Source organism: Eleutherodactylus coqui, chromosome 11, assembly GCF_035609145.1.
Source record: "Eleutherodactylus coqui strain aEleCoq1 chromosome 11, aEleCoq1.hap1, whole genome shotgun sequence".
In the NCBI taxonomy this organism is placed as follows: Eukaryota; Metazoa; Chordata; class Amphibia; order Anura; family Eleutherodactylidae; genus Eleutherodactylus; species Eleutherodactylus coqui.
In genome coordinates, this window is record NC_089847.1 from 64,081,343 (window position 1) to 64,107,059 (window position 25,717).

At 46.2% G+C, this 25,717-nt stretch overlaps 1 long non-coding RNA gene across 1 annotated transcript; it reads left to right on the forward strand.

Moving 5' to 3' along the window:
* The first annotated feature begins 18,271 nt into the window (after window positions 1–18,271).
* LOC136582617 (uncharacterized) lies at window positions 18,272–21,557 on the forward strand. The gene is made up of 2 exons (XR_010787204.1): window positions 18,272–18,731; window positions 20,585–21,557. It is a non-coding gene; the product is annotated as an uncharacterized lncRNA (long non-coding RNA).
* Window positions 21,558–25,717: the final 4,160 nt, after the last annotated feature.

The window sequence follows — 25,717 nt, forward strand, 5'->3', positions numbered from 1 at the left end:
AAACTAACTTTTTTAACTTTTAACTTTTTTTTTTTTTTTTACTTTATACGATCACCGTTATCTGATGGATAACGGTTTATCATATGACTGGAAACCGCATACAGCGGTCCCCAGTCATATGTCCCTGCACTCGGCTATCTGTGACAGCCGGGTGCAGGGAGATTTTGAATTTGCCGGGCTCGCCGGCTTCTGCGCATGCGCGCCACATCGGTACATCGCAGAAGCCAGCGGGGGGTCCCGACACTGGCCGGAGGACATCGGCGGACCTGAGGTGAGTATTTTCACCTTCCCTCGTGGATCCGATCCATGAGGGGAGGTGAAACTTTTCTTTTTTTACACTCTTTTTCACTTTTCCGCGATCGTCGTTATCCATTGTATAACGGCGATCGCGGAAAAGCTCCCGGCTACCTACAGGAGCCGGGAGCCAGGAGATTTTAAATTTCCCGCGCCGCCGGGCCTTCTGCGCATGCGGCTGACGTAATGCCGCCTGGCGCGCAAACGCAGAAGGACGGCTACGGCGCCCGGAGCATCAGGACACCGGGGAGCCGTGCCGCGGACGTCGGTGAGTAATTTCAGCTGCTCCGATGGATCCGATCCATCGGAGCAGCTGAATCTTTAACTTTTATTGCAGTTTTATTTACTTTTTTGCGATCGGCGCTATCCATTGCATAGCGCCGATCGCAATGCCGGTGGGGGGTCTCTGCAGCCCGGGATGACAGCTCCATGCTGTCAGCTACCTGCGAACACCGACAGCATGGAGCTGTCACGTCCACAGCCCGAGGGGCTTTATTCTCTGCAGGACACATGTTTTTACGTCCTCGGAGAATAAAGCCCACTTCGGGAGGACGTAAAAACACTATGGGCTGGTCGTTAAGGGGTTAAGAAAACCCCGAAGTGCTGATCTGACTACACATTTATGGACTTCTCATTTCTTGATCCTTAGGTCCGGATCCTTTATTGGGATCGTGCACTGAAAGCCTGAGTGTGCTTTGTTAAAGTGCTTGGGCGTGCTGCTACTCACATATCTTTCCTCTGGTCGAAGGTCTCTTCAGTCCCCACTATTAGAGTAAATGTCCGGCTGCCGTCCGACAGCTGAGCACCCTCTCCCCCCAATACCACGCGCTGGACTTCTAATGTTGCGCCGTCTTTCGACTTTCTTATCTTTGGACTTTTTAAAGCCTCCCTCACACAGTCGTTTTTGTACAGCGTTTAGCGCCGCATTTTCAGCCCTGTGCTAAACTCTGTACAACGCTCTCATTCTTTTTAATGGGGCTGCTCACACAAGCGTCAAAACGCTGCGCTTTGACAGTGATGCATGTTCTATCTTTGGCCGTTTTCAGCCCTGCATCGCCCTTTGAATTGAATGGGCAGTGTTGGCAGCTCTGCTAAAAACACGGCACAGCTTGGTGCCGTGCTTTGGGCAGCACGAAACTCAGCGCTAGCTGCACTACCAAAATAAAAAAAGTTATACTCACCTAGCTGGCGCTGCCTGGTCCCTGCGGCTGCTTTCCGAGACTACAGGCACTTGTCAGAGAATGTTTGGCTAGTGATGGGGTTTGAAGACCCCACCTCCAGCAGGAGATTGCTGATTGGCTAATCCAGCACCAATCACAGCCAGCCCTGGATGCCCCAATCACAGCCATTCAGTGAATGAATGACTTGCGGCTCAGCCAATCAGAGCAATCTCTTGCTGGAGGCGTGGTCTTGAAACCCAGTTACCAGCAAGAGATGCTCTGCAGGCACAGACAAGTGCCTGGAAGCCTGCAGGGATGGCGCCTAATAGGTGAGTATTTGATTTTTTTTCAGATTTCTGGGTTGCGTTATCAGATGTGCTGAAATCGCAGTAAACACGCTGTTAAAAAAAAACGCTTTTACTGCAAACGCCTATGTGAGAGAGGCCTAAGGGTGGTTTCACATCTGCAGCAAGGATTCCGCTTTCCTGCTCTCTACGGATCTGCGACAGAACCTACATCGCAGACTCAGATGTGAAATCGGCCAAATTTAATTATTAAGGTTCATTTTGGCCTTTATTTAAAGTAGGAGGGTGGCAAATCTTGCATATATTGGTTACGGTGTATTCACCTGGGCGAATTCCGTCCGAATGCCATATGGACAGAACTCGCACTTAAAAATAACACATTGATTTCAATGTGTTTATTTACATGAGTGCTTTTTCTGTAGTGATATTGAAAAATCCCTGCATGTACTATTTTTGGGTGATTCCTTGCAAGGAATCGCTCATTATTTCCTATTGCATCTTTAACCCCTTAATGCTGCAGGACGTACAATTGCAACCTGCAGCTCCAAGGTATGTATGAAGGGGGATTGCGGGTCGATCTCTATTCTGACTCAATAACATGGCTGTAAGCGTATCGGCTGAAGTAACTTCTCTTGTAGTTATGAACCAGTACTCACAGAAGATATATGTTGTCACACAGCATCCAACTCGACTGCAGAGGCATGTGAGAAGATTCCAGGGTTTATTCAGGTAGAAATCTTGTATAATGCACATTCAGCAGTAGGTAAAAAGAGTGATGGTTAGCCAGAGCACAGAGTAGAGACCTAAGACATAGGCTATAGACAGGAAACTCCCTAGCAGGAGGAAAGGGAGGGGTTATGCAACACAGGGGGGTACAGAGAACCAGGAGGGACAAACTAAAGAAGGCAAGCACTTACAGATACAGTACAGGTTATACATGTCAATGAATAGAGTCAGGTAGATGAGACATGACACTCCCCGTCTGAAATCTTTAGATTTCACTGAATACTGTTTTGACGTAATGTCCTTCAAAGTCCAGAAATTCTTGTTTAACCTAAAAAACAAGTAAACGAATGCAACAGCAATAATAAATGAACAAATCAACTGTTGTGGCAAAGGTAATCCACAGGTGGACTTCTTCAGTTTCTCTCGGTTGCAGTCTGCGGTGATATGCTCCCCGCCATGAGCTGTGTAGGATAATCAAGCTTCCTTAGCTGACTTCCTTCCTTGGAAGAAGAAGTACTAGTTCACTGATTGGACGGAAGAAAACTCTTACAGTGCCTCCTTTTGTCACTTTGACTTCCACTTTTCGAATTTTCCCATCGTCGTTAGGGATGACCTTGGTGACGAGACCCATGGGCCATTCGTTCCGGTGAACCTCTTTGTCTTTCAGAAGAACAAGATCACCAACCTGGAGATTGGGTTTTGGAGTCTGCCACTTCTGACGACTATGAAGGGTGTGTAGATACTCCATCTTCCAACGGTGCCAGAACACATTGGAGAGATGTTGAACTTGTTTCCACTGACGTCTGTAAATGTCACTACAGTCAAAGTTGCCTGGAGGAATAGTAGCAGTCCCAATTTTCTGGGTGAGGAGCGTGGCTGGAGTAAGAATAAATGGAGAATCAGGGTCTGAAGATACCGGGACTAGTGGTCTTGCGTTGATGATAGCAGAAACCTCAGCAAAAAGGGTGACCAATGTTTCATGAGTGAGTATCGACGACTTGTGATCCATTAACATTGAATCAAGTATTCTTCTTGTAACGCCAATCATGCGCTCCCAAGCTCCTCCCATATGAGATGAATGCGGAGGGTTAAATACCCAGGTACATCCATTGTTGAGCAAGAAGTTGCCTAGTTGTAGTTCCTTGCAGGCTCCTACGAAGTTAGTCCCACAGTCGGACCTCAGCTGTTTGACTGGTCCACGAATGGAGAAGAATCTTCTAAGAGCATTGATGAAACAGGAAGAATCCATAGACTCAATCACTTCAATATGTACTGCACGAATGCTAAGACAGGTGAACAGCACAGCCCATCTTTTGCTATTTGCGGCGCCACCACGCGTCCTTCGTGTGACTACGGACCACGGACCAAAGACATCCACACCAACGTAAGTAAAAGGGGGATCGGTACTCAACCGATCTGCTCGTAGGTTCGCCATTTGCTGTTGTTGTTGTCTTCCCCTTAGCTTGTGACACTTGACACATTTATGGAGTACGGAGGAAATGCTTCTCTTCATTCCTACGATCCATAAACCGGCTGACCTGATGGCACCTTCAGTGAACTGTCTGCCTTGGTGATGCACTTGATCATGGTGGTGTCGGATTAGCAAGGTAGCGATATAATGTCCACCTGGTATGATGATGGGGTTCTGTTCTTTATTGCATAGATCGGATTTCTCTATCCGACCACCCACTCTGAGCAATTTGTGGTGGTCAACTACTGGGTTGAGTTTATAGAGTGCGCTGCTCTTGGGCGGACTGATGCCCTTCGAGATATTGTCTATCTCTGAGTGATACACCTCTTGCTGTGTACACTGGATGATGATTTGTTGGGCAAGTTCAAATTCTGTGACTGTAGGGTGTGCTTTACACATATGCCAACCACTACACTTTGACAATGCGTTCTTTGCAAAACACTGAGCAATGTGAATTAGTCTGCCAATAGCTTGCACGAGAGATCTCCATGTCGAGAAACGTTCAAAGCGATGTGACTTCAGCTTCACCTTAGAAGTTACAGAAGTGTAAAGTGTAGAACTTAGGGCTCTGATTTCCTTGTCAGACGCAGGGTCCACCAGATCATAGATGGCATTGGTAGGTAACAAACAAGGATCTTCGTATAGAAAACTTGGAGGTGAAGACCATATGTGGTCTAGCAGATCTGATGTTGGTGCGGCTCTTGTTCCCCGGTCGGCTGGATTAAGTTCTGTAGGGATGTAATGCCACTGGTTAGGGGTGGAGAAACTTCTGATCCTTTCTACTCGGTGTCCTACATACACGTAGAATTGTTTTGTTTGGTTGTGTATATAACCGAGAACAACCTTACTGTCTGTATAAAAGGTGAATGAATCAAATGCGACGTCCATTTCATCCCTTATCACTTCGGCGATCTCTACTGCTAGCACGGCTGCACAGAGTTCAAGTCTTGGTATGGAATGCGCAGGTTTTGGGGTTAGTTTGGCCTTACCTAGTACGAATCCACAGTGTAGCTCATTGTTGGCTCCTGAGATCTCCAGATAGGCCACTGCGGCTATGGCTTCCATTGATGCATCAGAGAAGATGTGTATTTCCCTTTTGACAGCAGCTGAAAGAGAACTGGGAGCATAACAACGCGGTACTTGGAGTTGTTCTAATACTTTCAAGGACCTTTTCCATTTTTCCCACCTTTGTTGTTTCTCAACAGGTAAGGGAGCATCCCAATCCATATTCTCAGTAGTAAGCTGTCTCAGAAGTATCTTGCCCTGAATAGTGATGGGGGCTATGAATCCGAGAGGATCATAAAAACTGTTCACGACCGATAAAACTCCACGCTTGGTGAAAGGTTTGTTGCAAGCTAATACTTGAAATATAAATGTATCTTGTTCGATATTCCAGAGCAATCCTAGGCTGCGTTGTATAGGAAGAACCTCAGAGCTGAGGTCCAGGTCCCGCAAGTTGATTGCATGATCGTCAGATGGAAAGGCCTTCATTACTTCCTTGCTGTTGGAGGTAATCTTGTGAAGCCTAAGGTTTGCGGCAGACAGCATTTCCTTGGTTCTGGTGAGGAGATCAATCACCTCTGCGCTTGTGGGTAAGGATTTAAGTCTGTCGTCTACGTAGAAGTTCTTCTCGACGAATTGCCGAGCATCCGATCCGTGCTCCTTCTCACCTTCTTGGGCTGTCCTCCTCAGTCCATAGATTGCTACAGCAGGTGATGGACTGTTGCCAAAGACATGTACCTTCATCCGGTAATCTATGACCTCTTTGCTGACATCATTGTCCTTGTGCCATAGGAACCTGAGATAGTTTCTGTCATCTTCCTTAACGATGAAGCAATGGAACATCTGCTGGATGTCAGCCATAACCGCAACGGGTTCTTGTCTGAAGCGAATTAGAACGCCCATGAGGCTGTTGTTTAGGTTAGGGCCTGTGAGGAGAAGGTTGTTGAGAGAGACACCTTCATGCTGAGCACTGGAATCAAACACAACTCTGATTTGTTCAGGCTTGCGGGGGTGATACACGCCAAAGGACGGAAGGTACCAGCATTCTTCTCCTTCCCTTACCGGTGGCGCAGGTTCTGCATGGTCTCTATCGAATACCTTCGGCATGAAGTCTACTAAATGTTTTTTCATTACTGGTTTTCTCTCAAGAGTGCGTTTCAGAGAGGAGAATCTAGTGGTAGCTTGCTGCCTATTGTTAGGTAGCTTTACTCTTGGAGAACGGAAGGGTAAGGGAGCTACCCAGCTATTGGAGTCATCTTGGGTGAATTCCCTTTCCATGACCTTGAGAAATTCAATGTCTTCTCTAGCAGGTGCCAACTTGTTATCGTCACTTGTTGTATTGAACACTGTTGATCCAAGACTGTCATCCCAGAGGAAAGTGTTTGTACTGTCTTGTTGGTCGTGGTGCCACTTACTGTTAGTCAGTTTCTCCTTCACCCGATAATGGTGTGGGCATGGATGAAAATAAGTACCGCGACCATTTGGCAAGATGTGTGTTTTAAATGAGGAAATCTTGGTTGGCTTTTTCATCTTGTCTATACAGACATTGCCTATGATGACCCATCCTAAGTCAAGGCGCTGGGCAAATGGTGCATCATGAGGTCCATTAATTTGCTGACGTATTTTGTGCACCCTAAGAATGTCTCTACCCAGCAGAAGTAGGATCTCTGCGCTCTTGTCAAGGGCTGGTATTTCGTTAGCTATAGCCCTTAGGTGGGGATGATGGAAAGCGGCCTCTGGTGTAGGGATCTCTCCCCTATTGGATGGTATCTGATTACATTCAACAAGTGTGGGCAAGGGTATCTCAAGGTTGCCCTTAAGAGAGGCTACTACAAGTCCGCTGGCTCTTCTCCCCGAGACCTCTGTCACTCCACTACATGTACCCAAGGTGTATGGGTAAACATCTCCCTTTATGTTAAACAAATCAAAGAGTTCTGACCTTGCAAGTGATCGGTTGCTCTGGTCATCGAGGATGGTGTACACCTTCATAGTCCTTTCTGGTTGACCCTGGGGGTACACATCGACTAGGCATATCCTTGCACAGGACTGGTCACAAATGCCTTCTCCACAGACTTCTGTGCATGAAGAAGATACAGCGGTAGGACTTTCTGCTTGATCTGTGTTCTCCCCGCCGTACGTTGGTGGGGTAGGGAAACTTGTAGCTGGTGCGGTTCTAGGTTGAGATGGGTGAAGAGCTTGTACATGATCTTCACGACCACACTCAATGCATTTGATGGCATTTTTACAGTCTTTAGCGATGTGTTCAGTAGAAGCGCAACATCTGAAACATACCCCAAACTTCTTTAGAAGCTCCTTGCGTTCCTGGAGTGGTTTCTTCCTGAAGCCGATGCACTTCTTGAGGGGATGAGGCTTCTTATGTAAGGGACACAGGCGGTTAGGGTTTTCAACCTTTTCATCTTGATTGCTCTTGTAACTGACTCCCTGTGAAGCTGACAAAGTAGAGGGAAAAATATCAGTCTTTTTTACTGACACTGGACCTCTGCGGCCTTTGTAGTCGATGCGTGGGTTGTCAGACTTGAATGGATGTGGACCGGGATTGGATTCCTCATAGGAGAAGCTTGGATCGTTCTTGGATTCTGCAATGTTTTTGATGAACTCACAGAAGTAGGAAAATGGAGGAAAGGAGACTTGATTTTCTCTCTTATATCTTGACCCCAGAGCAGTCCACTTCTCTTGAAGGTTGTATGGCAGCTTTGACACGATTGGGTTTACTCCACGAGCAGTGTCCAGGTAACTGAGGCCAGGTAGGTGAGTGTCTCCCTTGGCCAGCTGTAGCTCTAGCAGTAAGTCACAGAGCTCTTGGAATTTCTGATTGTCTTTACCAGATATCCTTGGAAAGGCTTGCAGACGTTTGAACAGAGCATTTTCTATTGCTTCAGGACTACCATAGGTTCTCTCCAGCCTCTCCCAAGCGGCTGCAAGGCCTGCTGCTGGATTTTCAATGTGGACAGATCTGAGTCTCTTTACTCGTTCTGTAGACTGTGGGCCAAGCCACCGGATCAGTAGATCTAGTTCTTCCGAAGCAGTAATGCCGAGATCGCGAGTTGCAGTTCTGAAGGCACATTTCCAGCCTCTGTAATTCTCAGGCTGGTCGTCGAACCTTATCAGTCCTGTCTTGGTGAGCTCACGACGTACCATGTATTTTGCAAACTCTGACATGTCGGTTTTCTCTGACTTCAGGTGTGAAATTGGTTGAGTGGTGCTAATCACATCGTTTGTGGTGTTTTGCATGAGAGACGTAGGTACATATGGGGCTGCCAGGGTATTCAGCCTGGGAGCTGGTTTGAAGTCCATAGGTTTGGTGACATGTGGATATGGAACCATGTAATTGCTAGAGGTTTGGAGAACCGCTGGTATTTTGAATTGTCCATGAATACCGGTATATTGAGCTTGCTGGGGTGCAGAGCCTTGGTGCTCCATATAGGATGGAAGGTTGGTGTGAGGAACGAGCGGAGTTCTGTGCTGACTTTGCATGCCTGGTGCTGTGGAAGGATGTGCGGCCTGCCGCTCTGGAGAGACGTCTGTTTTGTCTGGAATGTTTGCGGCAGGTGGGGAATTGAAGCATTGGCTTAGTACATAGTCTCTTGTACGCTTGAGAGGTTCCTCTGCATCCATTCCGCTGAAGTCAATGCTGTCTCTTTCGCTCTGACTCGTGGCTTGTTCTAAAACTCTTAACCTTGCTACGGCTGTAGCATGTTCGCATTGTTTCTCCAGAGCCTCTATTTCCGCCTTTCTATGTGCAGCTTCCACTTCTGCTTTTCTATGTGCAGCTTCCACTTCCGCTTCTGCTTCCTTATGCGCAGCTTCCACTTCCGCTTTCTTCTGCGCAAAGACGGCCTGTATCTTAGTCGCTTCCGCTTCTACGCGTGCTTTTAGAAGCTGCTCACTGAGGGTGGAATGCTTTGAAGATCGTGACCTAGATGTACGCTTGGAGTGCCTGGTAGAGTCAGAAATGTGAGATGACACCTTCTGAAGTTGCGCAATTCTCACTTCTGTCTTAGACTTAATGTCGCGTACTAAGCTGTCTCTTCCTACACTGAGATGTTGGAAGCTTTGCAATTCCTCTATGGAATCCTCTGTGTTTAATTTTCTCAAAGCATTTTCGTACTCCTGGACCTTTATATTATAATGTTCATACGTTGCACGAAGCTGTTGCAGGGCTCCCTCTAGTGGTGACACATGGAGTGAAGACAGACTTTGCTGAATGTTGGAGACATGACTTAGTAATGTTTCCCACAGTTTTAAAATGTTAGAGGAAAGTTCCTGCTTGAGACTTTCAAGGTTCTCTCTAACTTTCCAGGTTGGCTTAGTAGAGCGCCTGTCTCTCTCACTAGACTGCAGACTAGGGTCCATGCTAGCTTGTGCCTCAGAGTGTCCTTCAGCCATGATGCAGCACACCGGATGGAGGTAACACTGAGGAGAGTTATAGCTTGGTGGGAGGTTATGAGCTGCAGCTGTGGTTGTATGTGGAGCTGCTGGAGGAGTCTTTACTGCGGTGTCTGGCTGTATTTATACACTCTTTTTACTATTCTGACTCAATAACATGGCTGTAAGCGTATCGGCTGAAGTAACTTCTCTTGTAGTTATGAACCAGTACTCACAGAAGATATATGTTGTCACACAGCATCCAACTCGACTGCAGAGGCATGTGAGAAGATTCCAGGGTTTATTCAGGTAGAAATCTTGTATAATGCACATTCAGCAGTAGGTAAAAAGAGTGATGGTTAGCCAGAGCACAGAGTAGAGACCTAAGACATAGGCTATAGACAGGAAACTCCCTAGCAGGAGGAAAGGGAGGGGTTATGCAACACAGGGGGGTACAGAGAACCAGGAGGGACAAACTAAAGAAGGCAAGCACTTACAGATACAGTACAGGTTATACATGTCAATGAATAGAGTCAGGTAGATGAGACATGACAATCCCGCTCCATACAATGCGGGTGCTGGCTGTTTTTTACAGCTGACACCCTCCACAACAGCTCCGATAAGCCACGGTGCTTAGAGCTGTTAACCTTCAGTCAATTCTGAGAGCAGCATTTAAATGCCCCGAACGATGTTCAACCCACCCCCGTGATGAGATTGCAGGTTGCGGTGCAGTTTTCATGGCAGCCGGGGGCCTTCTGAAGTGCCCTAGGGCTGCCATTGCAGAGTGCCTATCAAGCCATGTCTGCGGCGTGGCTTGATAGATCACAGTTAGAGATGAGCGAACGTACTCGTCCGAGCTTGATACTCGTTCGAGTATTAGCGTGTTCGAGATGCTCGTTACTCGTGACGAGTACCACGCGATGTTCGAGTTACTTTCACTTTCATCTCTGAGACGTTAGCGTGCTTTTCTGGCCAATAGAAAGACAGGGAAGGCATTACAACTTCCCCCTGCGACGTTCAAGCCCTATACCACCCCCTGCAGTGAGTGGCTGGCGAGATCAGGTGTCACCCGAGTATAAAAATCGTCCCCTCCCGCGGCTCGCCACAGATGCATTCTGACATAGTTCAGGGAAAGTGCTGCTGGTGCCGGAGCTGCTATAGGGAGAGTGTTAGGAGTATTTTAGGCTTCAAGAACCCCTACGGTCCTTCTTAGGGCCACATCTAACTGTGTGCAGTAGTGTGGAGGCTGCTTTTTGCAGTGTTGCACTTTTTTTTTTTTTTTGTATATCGGCCGTGCAGAGCATTGTGCCCGGCAGTAATTATACATAGTCCAGGGCCAGTAGTGGTGGTGAGGCAGGGACAGAAGACATATTTATTGAATATAGGCAGTGGGCCTTTCCAAAAACATTTGTGAAAAAAAATCTATTTGGGCTGCCTGTGACTGTCCTCAGTGTACTGGGTCTGTGCTGGGGGTAGTTGTCCTCCTAATTCATACGCAGCCAGCTAAGTGTTACAGCAGGCTTGCGCAAAATTACTTCCTGGCTCTGTGTTGGCTGTTACATCACCGCTGTATTCCAGTCCACAGTGCAACAGTCTGCAGTTATTTTACATTCTCCAGGGCCAGTAGTGGTGATGCAGAGAGAGAAGACATATACAGTGTATATAGGCAGTGGGCCTTTCCAAAAACATTTGGGAAAAAAAATCTATTTGGGCTGCCTGTGACTGTCCTCAGTGTACTGGGTCTGTGCTGGGGGTAGTTGTCCTAATTCATACGCAGCCAGCTAAGTGTTACAGCAGGCTTGCGCAAAATTATTTCCTGGCTCTGTTGTGCGTTCCGTAAGCGAAGTCAGCCTCCAACCACAGGCAAATAAGTGGCACATTTAATTACAGCGTTGTGTTTCTGCACTACTGGTAATACAGCATGCTGAGGGGTAGAGGTAGGCCTAGAGGACGTGGACGCGGGCGAGGACGCGGAGGCCCAAGTCAGGGTGTGGGCACAGGCCGAGCCAGTGCGGTGGCCAGGGGTAGAGGCAGGGCCAGATCGAATAATCCACCAACTGTTTCCCAAAGCGCCCCCTCGCGCCATGCCACCCTGCAGAGGTCAAGGTGTTCTACGGTGTGGCAGTTTTTCACAGAGACGCCTGACGACCGACGAACAGTGGTGTGCAACCTTTGTCGCGCCAAGATCAGATGGGGAGCCACCACCATCAGCATGCGCAGGCATATGATGGCCAAGCACCCCACAAGGTGGGACGAAGGCCATTCACCGCCCCGGTTTGCACCACTGCCTCTCCCCCTGTGCCCCAACCTGCCACTGAGATCCAACCCCCCTCTGAGGACACAGGCACTACCGTCTCCTGGCCTGCACCCACACCCTCACCTCCGCTGTCCTCGGTCCCATCCAGCAATGTCTCTCAGCGCAGCGTCCAGACGTCGCTAGCGCCACTGTTTGAGCGCAAGCGCAAGTACGCCGCCACGCACCCGCATGCTCAAGCGTTAAACATGCACATAGCCAAATTGATCAGCCTGGAGATGCTGCCGTATAGGCTTGTGGAAACGGAGGCTTTCAAAAGCATGATGGCGGCGGCCCCGCGCTACTCGGTTCCCAGTTGCCAATACTTTTCCCGATGTGCCGTCCCAGCCCTGCACGACCACGTCTCCCGCAACATTGTACGCGCCCTCACCAGCAGTCGGTGTCGCGCGGCGTGGCAGCACAGCGGTGGGCAAGCGTCAGCAGGCCGTGCTGAAACTACTCAGCTTAGGAGAGAAGAGGCACACGGCCCACGAACTGCTGCAGGGTCTGACAGAGCAGACCGACCGCTGGCTTGCGCCGCTGAGCCTCAAACTGGGCATGGTCGTGTGTGACAACGGCCGTAACCAGGTGGCGGCTCTGCAGCTCGGCAGCCTCACGCACGTGCCATGCCTGGCCCATGTCTTTAATTTGGTGGTTCAGCGCTTTCTGAAAAGCTACCCACACTTGTCATACCTGCTCGGAAAGGTGCGCCGGGTCAGCGCACATTTCCGCAACTCCAAGACGGACGCTGCCACCCTGCGGACACTGCAACATCGGTTTAATCTGCCAGTGCACCGACTGCTGTGCGACGTGCCCACACGGTGGAACTCTACACTCCACATGTTGGCCAGGCTCTATGAGCAGCGTAGAGCTATAGTGGAATACCAACTCCAACATGGGTGGCGTAGTGGGAGTCAGCCTCCTCAATTCTTTACAGAAGAGTGGGCCTGGTTGGCAGACATCTGCCAGGTCCTTGGAAACTTTGAGGAGTCTACCCAGATGGTGAGCGGGGATGCTGCAATCATTAGCGTCACCATTCCTCTGCTATGCCTCTTGAGAAGTTCCCTGCAAAGCATAAAGGCAGACGCTTTGCACTCGGAAACGGAGGCGTGGGAAGACAGTATGTCGCTGGATAGTCAGAGCACCCTCATGTCTATATCTCAGCGCGTTGAGGAGGAGGAGGAGGGGGAGGAGCATGAGGAGGAGGGGGAAGAGACAGCTTGGCCCACTGCTGAGGGTACCCATGCTGCTTGCCTGTCATCCTTTCAGCGTGTATGGCCGGAGGAGGAGGAGGAGGATCCTGAAAGTGATCTTCCTAGTGAGGACAGCCATGTGTTGCGTACAGGTACTCTGGCACACATGGCTGACTTCATGTTAGGATGCCTTTCTCGTGACCCTCGCGTTACACGCATTCTGGCCACTACGGATTACTGGGTGTACACACTGCTCGACCCACGGTATAAGGAGAACCTTTCCACTCTCATTCCCGAAGAGGAAAGGGGTTCGAGAATGATGCTATACCACAGGGCGCTGGTGGACAAACTGATGGTAAACTTCCCATCCGACAGCGCTAGTGGCAGAAGGCGCAGTTCTGAGGGCCAGGTAGCAGGGGAGGGCAGAGATCAGGCAGCATGTACAGCGCAGGCAGGGGAACATTCTCCAAGGCCTTTGCCAGCTTTATGGCTCCCCAGCAAGACTGTGTCACCGCTCCCCAGTCAAGGCTGAGTTGGCGGGAGCACTGTAAAAGGATGGTGAGGGAGTATGTAGCCGATCGCACGACCGTCCTCGGTGACGCCTCTGCCCCCTACAACTACTGGGTGTCGAAGCTGGACACGTGGCCTGAACTCGCGCTGTATGCCCTGGAGGTGCTTGCTTGTCCTGCGGCTAGCGTGTTGTCGGAGAGGGTGTTTAGTGCGGCTGGGGGAATCATCACGGATAAGCGTACCCGCCTGTCAACCGACAGTGCCGACAGGCTTACACTCATCAAGATGAACAAAGCCTGGATTTCCCCAGACTTCTCTTATTCACCAGCGGACAGCAGCGATACCTAAGCAATACGTAGGCTGCACCCGCGGATGGAAGCATCGTTCTCTATCACCATCAAAAACGGGGACATTTTTGCTTCATCAATCTGTGTATAATATTCCTCCTCCTCCTCCTGCTCCTCCTCCTGAAACCTGACGTAATCACGCCGAACGGGCAATTTTTCTTAGGCCCACAAGGCTCAGTCATATAATTTTTCTAAACAATTTTTATACGTTTCAATGCTCATTAAAGCGTTGAAACTTTCACCTGAACCAATTTTTATTTTAACTGGGCTGCCTCCAGGCCTATTTAACAATTAAGCCACATTAACCAAAGCGATTAATGGGTTTCACCTGCCCTCTTGGTTGGGCATGGGCAATTTTTCTGAGGTACATTAGTACTGTTGGTACACCAATTTTTTGGGGCCCTCGCCTACAGTGTAATCCAATTAATTTTTTGCCCACCTGCATTACAGCTGACGTTACATCAGCTCTGCTGGGCACTGCAATGGGATATATTTATGTACCGCCGGTGGGTTCCAGGGAGCCACCCATGCTGTCGGTCCACACAGAGTTGTAATTACATGTGTCCACTTCTAAAGAACCCCAGTCTGACTGGGGCATGCAGTGTGGGCCGAAGCCCACCTGCATTAAACATGACATTACCTCAGCTGTGATGGGCAATGCTATGGGATATATTTATGTGCCGCCGGTGGCTTCCTGGCACCCACCCATGCTGTCGGACCACAGGGACTTCACAATAGGGAGTTGTACCTGCCTGTGTCTATGAATTAAAAAGCCCGGTCAGGTTGGGGCATGCAGTGTGGGCCGAAGCCCACCTGCATTTAATCTGACGTTAGCTCTGCTGTCCAGGGCAATGCAATGGGATACATTTATGTACAGCCGGTGGGTTCCAGGGAGCCACCCATGCTGTGGGTGCACACGGAATTCCCATTGCGGAGTTGGGGATTCCCAGTTGTACCTGCCTGTGACTATTTATAAAAAAACGCTGTCTGACTGGGGCATGCAGACACCTTGACAGAATGAATAGTGTGTGGCACATAGGTTCCCCATTGCTATGCCCACGTGTGCAGCTCCTGATGGAGGTGGCACAGGATTATATTTCTCATTGCTTCTGTACAGCATTGTGGGCTTTCGCCCCGCCCCTTTTAAAGAGGGTTGCTGCCTAGCCGTGCCAACCCTCTGCAGTGTGTGCCTGCGGTTCCTCCTCATGGCAGACGCACTTATAAATAGACATGAGTGTGGCGTGGCATGAGGGCAGCTGAAGGCTGCGCAGGGACAATTTGCTGTGCGCTGTGGACACTGGGTCGTGCGGGGGGGGGGGTTGGGCAGCATGTAACCCAGGAGAAGTGGCAGCGGAGTGTCATGCAGGCAGTGATTGTGCTTTGTTGGAGGTAGGGTGGTGCTTAGCTAAGGTATGCATTGCTAATGAGGGCTTTTCAGAAGTAAAAATTGTTGGGAGGGGGGGGCCCACTCTTGCCACTATTGTGGCTTAATAGTGGGACCTGAGAACTTGAGATGCAGCCCAACATGTAGCCCCTCGCCTGCCCTATCCGTTGCTGTGTCGTTCCCATCACTTTCTTGAATTTCCCAGATTTTCACAAATGGAAACCTTAGCGAGCATCGGCGATATACAAAAATGCTCGGGTCGCCCATTGACTTCAATGCGGTCCGTTACTCGAAGCGAACCCTCGAGCATCGCGAAAATTTCGTCCCGAGTAACGAGCACCCGAGCATTTTGATGCTCGCTCATCTCTAATCACAGTATGATGTAATGGTATTACATCATACTGCAGGAGAGATCAAAACATCCCGATTTCTTGTCTCGCAAGGGGACAAAAAAAAGTAAGACTATGTTTAAAAAAGTTTTACTAATTATTAAAAAGCAATAAAAGTTTTTTTTAGGAAAAACCTTTTGCCATATTTCTAATAATCAATAAAAGAATCTTAATAATAAAACAAAAATACATATTTGGTATCGCTACGTCTGTAAAAGTCCAATCCATCAAAGTAATGCATTACTTACCTCTCACGGTGAAGGCCGTCTGAAAAAAAAATAAAGAAGGCCAGAATTGCACTTTTTTAGTAAGCCAGTCTCCAAGAAAAAATGCACTGAATGGCGATCAAAATGTTGTACGTATTCCAAAATGTTACCAATAGAAATTACAGGATGTTCTGCAAAGAATGAGCCCTCCCACAACTATGTTGACTGAAGAATAAAAAAGTTATGGCTGTCAAACGATGGTGGCCGAAAATGATTTTAAAAAATGTAATATCTTTGAAAAAAAATAAAAGTATTGCAGCAAAAAAACCTACATAAATTTGGCATTGTAGTAATTGCACTGACCCATAGAATAAAGTTATCAAGTCATTTTTGTCGCAGTGTCTATGTCCGTCATTTAAATGATGGATTTTGGTTCACTTTAAACTCATCCTTCAACCGCTGAAAGTCTGAGCAAATACATTCCATTTGAATGCATTTTGCTCATCTTTCAATAGACTGCAGGATGTTCTTCCCGTGGCATGTTTACATTAGCCAGGAGGAGAACAGTGTTGGCAACTGTTTGCACATGCTGAGCTCTACAAACAACTTGTGGAGGTCCTTTTACATGCAAATGAAGATGATAAAGTGTTAATGGCCAATAATGGCCATTAACACTTTATGTAACTACCTCGCTAAATCTTTCAACCTTTCATTTGTTTCAAAGAATATCTTTGCCTGTAAAATGGGCTTAAGTGAAGCCACATTACCAGCAAGAACTCCTCGCAAAGCCTCTGTGTTGAAAAATACACATCCTGAGTAGGTTAAAATTTGCAAAGTAACACCTTGACTGTTCCAAAGAGATGGCACAACATGTTCTAGACTGATGAAAGCAAAATTGTTCTTTTTGGGTCTAGTAGCTGCAAACAGTATGTCTGATGACTGCCTGTGAAGACAGTGAAGCAGAGTTGATCCTATTTTTTGCATACGAGGGATCATGAATCAGTTTGAGTTTATACAAATACTTGACAAGGTCGTGTTGCCCTATGCCAAAGATGAAACACCCTTGAAATGGGTGTTTCAACATGACAATGACCTAAAACACACCATTAAGCGAACAACTTGCTAGTTACAGACAAACAGGATTGAGGTAATGGAGTGGCCAGCCCAATGCCCTGACCACAATCCCAAACAGAGTTTGTGGAGTGACATCAAAAATGCAGTTTATGAGGCAAAACCAAAAAATACAGCAGAACTGTGGAATGTAGTTTATTCTTCCTGGACTGGAATACCTAGAGGTATTAGAGGTTCCCGAGGTTGCTGGACTCCATGCAACACAGATGTCAAGCAGTTCACTAGAATGCCAAAGTGGTGTGATTTCACCAAGGCCAAATCCTCAGCAAAATTCTGCCATGTGAACAAGGTCTTACGTGGGCAGACATTTATCATATTACATGGCTGATGCAGTAGAAAGGTTGGCTTACTGGCATTGATCAGCTGATCAATATCCATCAACTGAGGAAAGAGAGTCTGTGGCCTTCCATAATGCTGTATGGGGCTGCAGTTCTATAAATCTTCATTAGGCAGCACTATTAGGTAAGATACTGCATACAGAGTTTATTGCTGAACCTCTTAAAATGTACAAGTAAAAACGGTCTAAACATGAAATAACATGCAAGTTAACAATAACCAATTTCAGCACGGACTGCACTGTAGCCTTTACATTTAATAACTTAAATGTAAGCACAAACTAAAGTGCAATCTGTGTCTGAATTTGGTTATTGCTAACTATGATGTTATTTTATATTTAGATTGTCTCTGCGTGCATTTTTTTTCTAAAAGTGTAACTTTACTTTCAAAAAACTTTTGGCATGTCATAGGGAGATATCAAAAGCTTTGATCGCTGGGGGTTCAGGTGCTGAGACTGCACTGATAGCTAGAACAAAGCAGCAGAAGTGCTCATCCAAGACTCTACTCTGCTCTGTTGAGCCCGTCTTCAGCTAGTGGGCAGTGACAATGCTTGGTTGAGCACTTCTGCCAATTCATTCTAGTAATCAGTAGGGTTCTCAGCACCGGGTTCCCACTGATCAAAACTTTTGACATGTCAAAAGTTTTTTGAAAGTAGAGCTACTCTGTAAATGAAGAGGTTCAATGCTAAACCAAGTGTGCAGTTTCTTATCCAATTGTGCCACCAAGTGGCGATTTACAAAACTGCAGCCCTATATTGAATAGCAATTAATTGCTTATCCCTGTTAAGACAAAACTGTGTTTTCTTGTAAATTAGCATCTGATTTATTGAACGGGGGAACCTCTAAGAGGACAAAAGGAATTAAGTTCTGGATGACTAGAATAACTGTTATACTTCCTGATTGTAGTTGTAAGAGAAATAAATACTTCAGTGCTACAAGAATAAGGCCTCACTCATACGGGCAGATTTCAATTGTGGAGGATCCACAGCAAAATGCAGCCATTCTAAGGCATGTACTTTTGCTTTTTCGCTTACTCTTGCAGATACAAATTGCATATTCCACGAGCGGTGGAAAAATCTCAGCATGCTCTATTTTGCTGTGGACTCCATGTGGACGGCATCCATTGAAGTCAACGGAGGCCATCTGACCTGCAGCCCATACGCAATTAACATTGTGTGCTGCGAATACCCACGTCATCGCTTAGCAGCAAAATACAAACATTTAAAAAAACCTGTTCTGCACATGACCGACTGTGAGCCGCTGCGGTCATCTGCAATACAAAATATGCCCGTGAGGTACACAGGGTCGCCAGGCGGGCTCACAGGTGGAATACCACTGCAGGTCTCCTGCATGCGGAATCCAGTCTGCCCGTGTGAGCCCAAGAGCTTTTCATTATTGTGTGGGTGGTACTGTACCCTGCTCATGTGCGATACCATGCATTACCGATAGTTATATGATAAATCACATTGAATTAAAAGTTGCATTATTCTCTCTGTGTCTTTTATACAGGGTAAAGAAGAATTTGAAAAAACTCAAAAGGAACTGCTTGAAAAAGGAAACATTATACGACAAGGAAAGGGTCATCTAGAGCAGCAGCAGGTAAGATACAGATATGTACACTGTAAACTGGACAATCAATGCATTAGGAACGGCTAGTATGTGATCTTGTGATCAGTAATACGGTGCCATGGTATCACTGCGTCACGATCTACTCTCAGATAATATGCCAACATCTCCTCTGCGCAGTACAAGAAAATATTTGGCAGTCACGGATAAAAGTGGGGACTTGAGTGACTGACTGCAGGCAGATTGTTGGCGCCCAGAGGTGTGGTGCCAGGATTTCTGAAGCAGTCGGACTTGTTGGCTGCTCCTAAACCATGATATCAAGAGTGTACCAAGCCACGGGTGGTTTATCCCGGAAGCGAGCATGTGGTATCTCAGCAATGACATGCCACAGTGGACCAACCAACCCAGCAGTAGAACAGCGGTGAAGTTAGAGACAAATTTCTATAATGATCATGTGGCATCATATCTTGCATTGACTGGGGTTCAATAGCAGAAGACCAATATAGCTGCTCCTGATGACCCAGTGTCATTGTCAACAACGCCCTGCATGGGCATAGGAAAGATATCAATAGCCCTTGGACATATGGCAGAAGTCGTCTGGAATGACGATTCCCATTTTCTGCTGAACCATATGGATGGCCAGGTCCACATCTGCCGTAAACTGCATGAAGCTGTGTCCCACTGGTGCACTGTTGGGGTTCAACAGGCTGGTGGTAGTGGCCTAGAACCATTGGTCATCTTACCACAATCCTTGAATGGTGAACGCTCCTCAAGAAGAGCACAAAAAACAAATGAAGCGCACATGGATGAGATCCGAGTGCACTCCATTCTTCACTGATAATTGCTAGGGAATTTTAGAAAGAAAGCTAGGCTTTGTTCAGTTTTTTATGCATGTATAAAAAAACAGATGGCACATAAACAATGCGCACACAACGCATCTATATGTCCAAGCATATACACACATAGTGAAATTTGTCCATTTTTCATGGATTGAAATCGCACACGCCCTTGTGAATGAATCCTTAGGAGAGTCTGATAGAATCACAGATAGAGATCCAGGGAATTTCAAATTCACTGTAGCAGCCGAGTGGACTCATAAGGCACCGGCTGCAGTCATTGAATGGTCTAGCCCTGAGTATCAATATAATGGATGGATAATTGGATGGACGAACAAATAGATAAATAAATTAGACCTAGATGGAGCTATATCACTCCAATTGTATAAAGGATATCATGAGAGAATTTCCCTAAGGATCCATGCTCATAGCCATATTATGGAGCTAAAACCAGGGGTTTTATTCATGGATTCTGTGAAAATCCACCCCAAAAAAGAGTGCAATGCTTACTGCATGTTATATTACAGAAGGCACCATACAGTGACCGGCAGAGATTCAGTGTGTTGTTGTATTGGGCCCTTACATAAGATGTTGATGGGTGTATGAACCCTTAAGTTATGTTCACATGTCACTAATTTGCTGCAGATTTTCTTGCACATTTTTATGCAGATCTGCAGCAGATTTTACCTTCTCAATTGAATTCAAATTGAAGGGATGAAATATGCTGCAGATCTGCACCAAAGTCCGTGACAACATTTTCAGCACATCAGTGACGTGTGAATGATCCTTACTGCAATTTGATGTGAATATGAATAGAATGATTTTTGCAATGCGACAACCCACAGACCAGTTTGTTCAGTGGTTTCCACATGTTGCATCTGGATTATTGCCTCTCTGTAACTGATGGCTTAGTTTACCCTTGTGACTGCCCGCACCTCTGTGATTCTCAAAAGACTAAGATGTATCTGTTTTTTTAAATGATAGAAATAATAAGCTAAACGTGTTACAACTAAGAAAGTTTTCTAATTTATTCTGGTCTTAATACTTCAGCTGAAGCAGTTTGAACGTCTGGAAGAAGAGGTTGCACGGCCCATTGAGAACGATCTGTCAAACTGGACGCCACCACAACACTACAGCCAAGTTCGTAGCACCCTGAGCAACTCAGACCGGCAACTGCTTCTCTTCTACCAAGAACAATGCGAGGCAAACGTCACTACTTTGACCAATGCCATTGATGCCTTCTATAGCTCCATCAGTAGCAACCAACCTTCCAAAATTTTTGTGGCCCACAGCAAATTTGTTATCCTTAGTATTTATATGGGACACATTGTCACGCCAAGCCAAAGCTCAGGACATCCGAAACAAAGTCACCCACTACAGCAATCTTATGTGTGACAAGCTCAAGGAGATAGTTCTTTCCACCAAAACAGAAGCACTTCAATACCCATCTCCATCAGCAGCCAAGGATATGGTGGAGAGAGTCAAAGACCTCAGCAACAGCACTCAGCAGTTCAGGATGGTTCTTGGGCAGCTAGCCGCTATTTGAAGATGCAGTTGACTTTATTGTCTGGAGATCTAGTCCAGGTGTGACAAAGAGATACTGTGAGGAGCTGTTGGCTCAGCGAGTCAGCTGTAAATCCTCTGTAGAGACGTTTGATAGACTTTGATGCCATCTCTTTTAAGTAAAATTAATTTTAAGTGAACTGCAATTGGGATTTATCCATGAAACTACACTACAGCCTATGCTACATTTACGGAGGAATGTCGGACTACAATTAGCTCTTAGCTAAACTTGTAAATATTATTCTTGGATATCAGATTGAATTACTTGTCCATTCCATGTCCCTAATTGTCACCAATCAGACCATTTCTGGGGCAGTTCATTTCATTCTAAATTGTGTTTTGAGCTGCTTTAGCATAAACGCTTTCCCACTGGAAGACCTCCACCGCTGTGGGAAACAGGTGAAATACAGAGTCCGAGGCACTCATTCATTCTTCATAATAAAAGGGTTGTTATTTCTTCCACACTTGTCAGTGACGTACTATAACAGTTACCATCTTATGATATGTGAGACTGTAGGGTAAATTATAAGAAATGATAATGACTTACAACCAGAAGATGCATGCTTTGTGAGTTTTGAAGATGAAGGTTACTGTACTAATTTTTAAAGAGGTTTTCCATCCAAAGGTGAACATACTATAGAGGCAGCTATGGGGTCCTGGAACCAAAGATCCAGTCTAGGTCTAATAGCACCAGAAGGGAGCCCAATTTTCAACCTTCAACACCCTCCCCCCCCCCCCCCCCCCCTCCTGCTCCTGCTCCTTTCATATATGTAGGTTTGGTCTCCACCTAAATGTATTGATTAATATGGCAATAAGTGATAGTGAAAAGTATGGTTTCAGCACTGACAAGCCTTCTCTGCCCTTGGCTTAGTACCAATTTTCTTTAGGATAAAGCCCTGATAATTGGAGACTAGTTGCTTTGGTTTATGTTGCCTGGCATCCCTTATGTAAAAGGATGCAGCTTGTAGGCAGTATTTTCCTATCAACTACTCTGTCTTAAGTTGGCTTTACATTTTAGAAGGCTGTTGGCCAAATACTTTTCTAACAGCTATATATCCTGACCCCTCATAGAAACGTTGGCTTGTCCGGGTGTGTATGTGTTCTGAATAGGAAGAGGAGAGTCACTGTCAGACATCCCTCTTAGCAGCTTATCGGGTTGGGCATGTTGAAATCCAATTGCCTGATCCTTTTCTCCTCTGCAATTGGGAGAAGGTTGGGACTCCCCCATACACATTAGATGGCTACCGACTCCCACCAAAATCAGTGGGTTCAGCTGACATCGCTCTAATGTGTATGGGCAGCCTTAAATGTCAGCAGGGTTGGCGCAGTAGAGAAAGGACACAGCTGGCAACACTCAGGACATGCCATTCCCCACTCAGCCTGTGATATTTAGCACATTTCCAGTCTGAAAACCTCTTTACGGGTGCCTTTTGCAAACTATAACATTATATTTTTTTCCCCAAAATTGCGATTGAAGAGAATAGAGGTTAACATCTCTCCTCTATGTCGGTCCGTTTAGACGCTGGAGACCATATGTGTTTCCTTGGTATTTAGTCAAATAGGAGCAAATGTCTTCAAATACAGGTGCAGCTAAGAGGGGTTTGTCATTATAGTGATACCATCTATTGTTTTACATAAGAGTGCAGGTATCTGTACTGTACTGCAATATTTTAACTCGGAGAGTTATTACAGTGCATGCACAAGGCGGCTGCAAAAGTTAATTGACACATTCAGCTTTACTATGTCTATACTTAAAACCAATGCCATATGTAACTTTCCAAGATGTTCTTTGCAAAACTTAAAGGGGTCGCCTGGGATTAAGAAAAGCAAGTTTGAATTTTATTCCAGAAATAGCACCACTCTTGTCCATGGGGGGTATCTGGTATTGCATCTCATTCCCGTTCAACTGTATGGGGCTGAACTCAACAACCGGTACAGTCCATAAACTGAAGAGAAGATTTTATCAGTAATGAAAAGCAAAGGTTTTTTTTCTTATTCTGAGCCACCCATTTCGGTTAAGTGTTACTACAACAACAGCACAGAGTGGAGTTTTGGTTCATGCGTAAATGTTCATAGCCTTAAATGTACATATGCCAAATGCAACTATATCAATCTACACCAACATACATAGGCGTTTCTCTTTCCACTAAACCCCCACATGATAATCCAAGAAATCACACAGCCCTGCCACTCAGTAATAAAACTAATCAGTAATTATTTGGATTCTACACAGGCTATTACATGACAAATTACCTGGACATACATTGGTCTGTCACAATGCCTTAACCCTTTCTAATCCGCTGTCTGACGTCTAAAGACATTCTGATTGAAGGCTGTACAGCTCCGATGTCGGAACACGTCCGGCAGGGTATTCTTACTGTATATTACTGGCCCGCTCTGTTGTTGGGGGCCTCTCCAGCATGTCCCATACCGCAGTACTGGCTCTAGCCAGCAGATGGTACCGTTGTATATTGGCAGAAAGAGAAAACCACCTAGGAAACCCTGAATCCAAAATTGGATTGCAAAGGGTTAATCCACTTTTAAGAGGTGATGACTTAAATTAAGCCTTAGCCCATGCGCCCCACCATTACATTGACTCTCTAAGGCCACTCTCACACATGGCCCCAGCAAAGAGCTGTGATTTCAATCACGGCACTAGGCTGTGATTTTACTTTGGTTCCTGCCTCCGACAGCGGCTTTAGCACACCCCATTATCGATGAGGTGAACTAAACGCAAAAAATAAAACAGACAACGCTCGAAAATCCAGCGCCGCGTTCGAGCACGTCTGCAAGGCTTCATTGGAATCAATAACAGCGTCATACCGCGGTGTTCAAAACACTGCGGTAATCACGGAAAACCGTCTGTGTGAGTGTGGCCTTAGGGTGTAATTTTTCTTCTATATTTGGGATGACTTTGGTGTATTCTGATGTATGGATGCTATAGATTTTCTCTTTGTAGAGCAATATATTCTGTGAGAAGCTGATGGAAGGTAAAGGAAGTATTGCCAGGATAGAAGAACATATCTGTGTGCTGTGAATTCATTTGCTGGAAAACCAATCCCATATATTTTATTCTGAACTGAGGTCTAATGTCACGCAGAATCTCCTGTCAGTCCTGATTGTTGGGAGCTTGAAATGCCATCTGCCTGTATAAAACACATTTGTCGAATTGTGGTTTGGAAAAAAAAAAAAACATTCTCATGAATAACCTGCGGATGCCATCGACTAGAAACGTGGTTTATTGCTTCCTGACGTTTAAAGGCTTTACTGATGACGGATCTTTAGGCCTCATTGAGGGATGAAAACCAAAACAGAGTTGCTGAGATGTGTGAGATGTTCCATTGTACATTGGGCAACATTATGCTGGGAACCTTGGGTCCTGACATTCATGTGGATGTTATATTGACATGTACCACCTACCTGTTCCTTGTACAGACCATTGTACGCTCCTTTACCGCAGCATTCCATAAAGGCAGTTCCCTCTTTCACCAGGATAATGTGCCCTGCTATACTGCAAAAATTGCTCGAGGATGGTTTGAGAAACATCTCAAGGGGATGATTTCACTTCCAACTTCCTCCAATGACTTGAATTGGCATCACAGGAGCCTTATTTCGCAACTTACAGGATCTGCTGCAACTGGCTCAGAGATAGAAAGCAGAGGGCGCTAATAAATGGTTCATACTCTGATTGGGCCACCGTTGCTAGTGGGGTGATATATAAAATGAGGCAGCTCGGTCTGGGTGAAAATGTGTGTATCTGGGTAATAAACTGTCACAGGGATAGAAAGCAGAGGGTGGTAATAAATGGCTCATACTCTGATTGGGCCACCATTACTAGCGGGGTGCCACAGGCTTCAGTATTGGGCCCCATTCTGTTCAATATATTTATCAACGACCTTATAGAGGGGCTGCACAGTAAAATATCAATATTTGCAGATGACACAAAGTTATACAATATAATCAATGCAACGGAGGACAATGTGCGGCTACAAAAGGACCTAGATAAGCTGGGGGCTTGGGCAGAAAAATGGCAAATGAAGTTCAATATTGATAGATGTAAGGTTATGCACATGGGCAGGAGAAACAGATGTCATCAATATACACTAAATGGGGTACCGCTAGGGAAAAGTGATATGGAAAAAGACCTGGGGGTACTAGTGGATTATAGATTAGACTGGTGTAACCAATGCCAGTCAGCTGCTGCAAAAGCTAATAGAGTCTTGGCGTGTATTAAAAGAGGTATAGGGGTGAAGGATAAGAACATTATTCTCCCACTATATAAGGCACTTGTCAGGCCTCACATGGAATACTGCGCACAGTTCTGGACACCGGTGCTCAGGAAAGATGTTGCAGTGCTTGAAGGGGTTCAAAGGAGGGCAACTAAATTAATAAATGGAATGGGAGCACTAGAATACCCAGAGATGTAATCAAAATTGAGATTTTTCACCCTGGAAAAATGACAACAAAGGGGCAACCAAATAACAATGTATAAATACATTAGGGGACAATACAAAGATCTCTTCCATGATCTGTTTACGTCCTATGTCTAGAAGAAAGCAGGTTTCATCGCCAACATAGAAGGGGGTTCTTTACTGTAAGAGCAGTGAGACTGTGGAACTC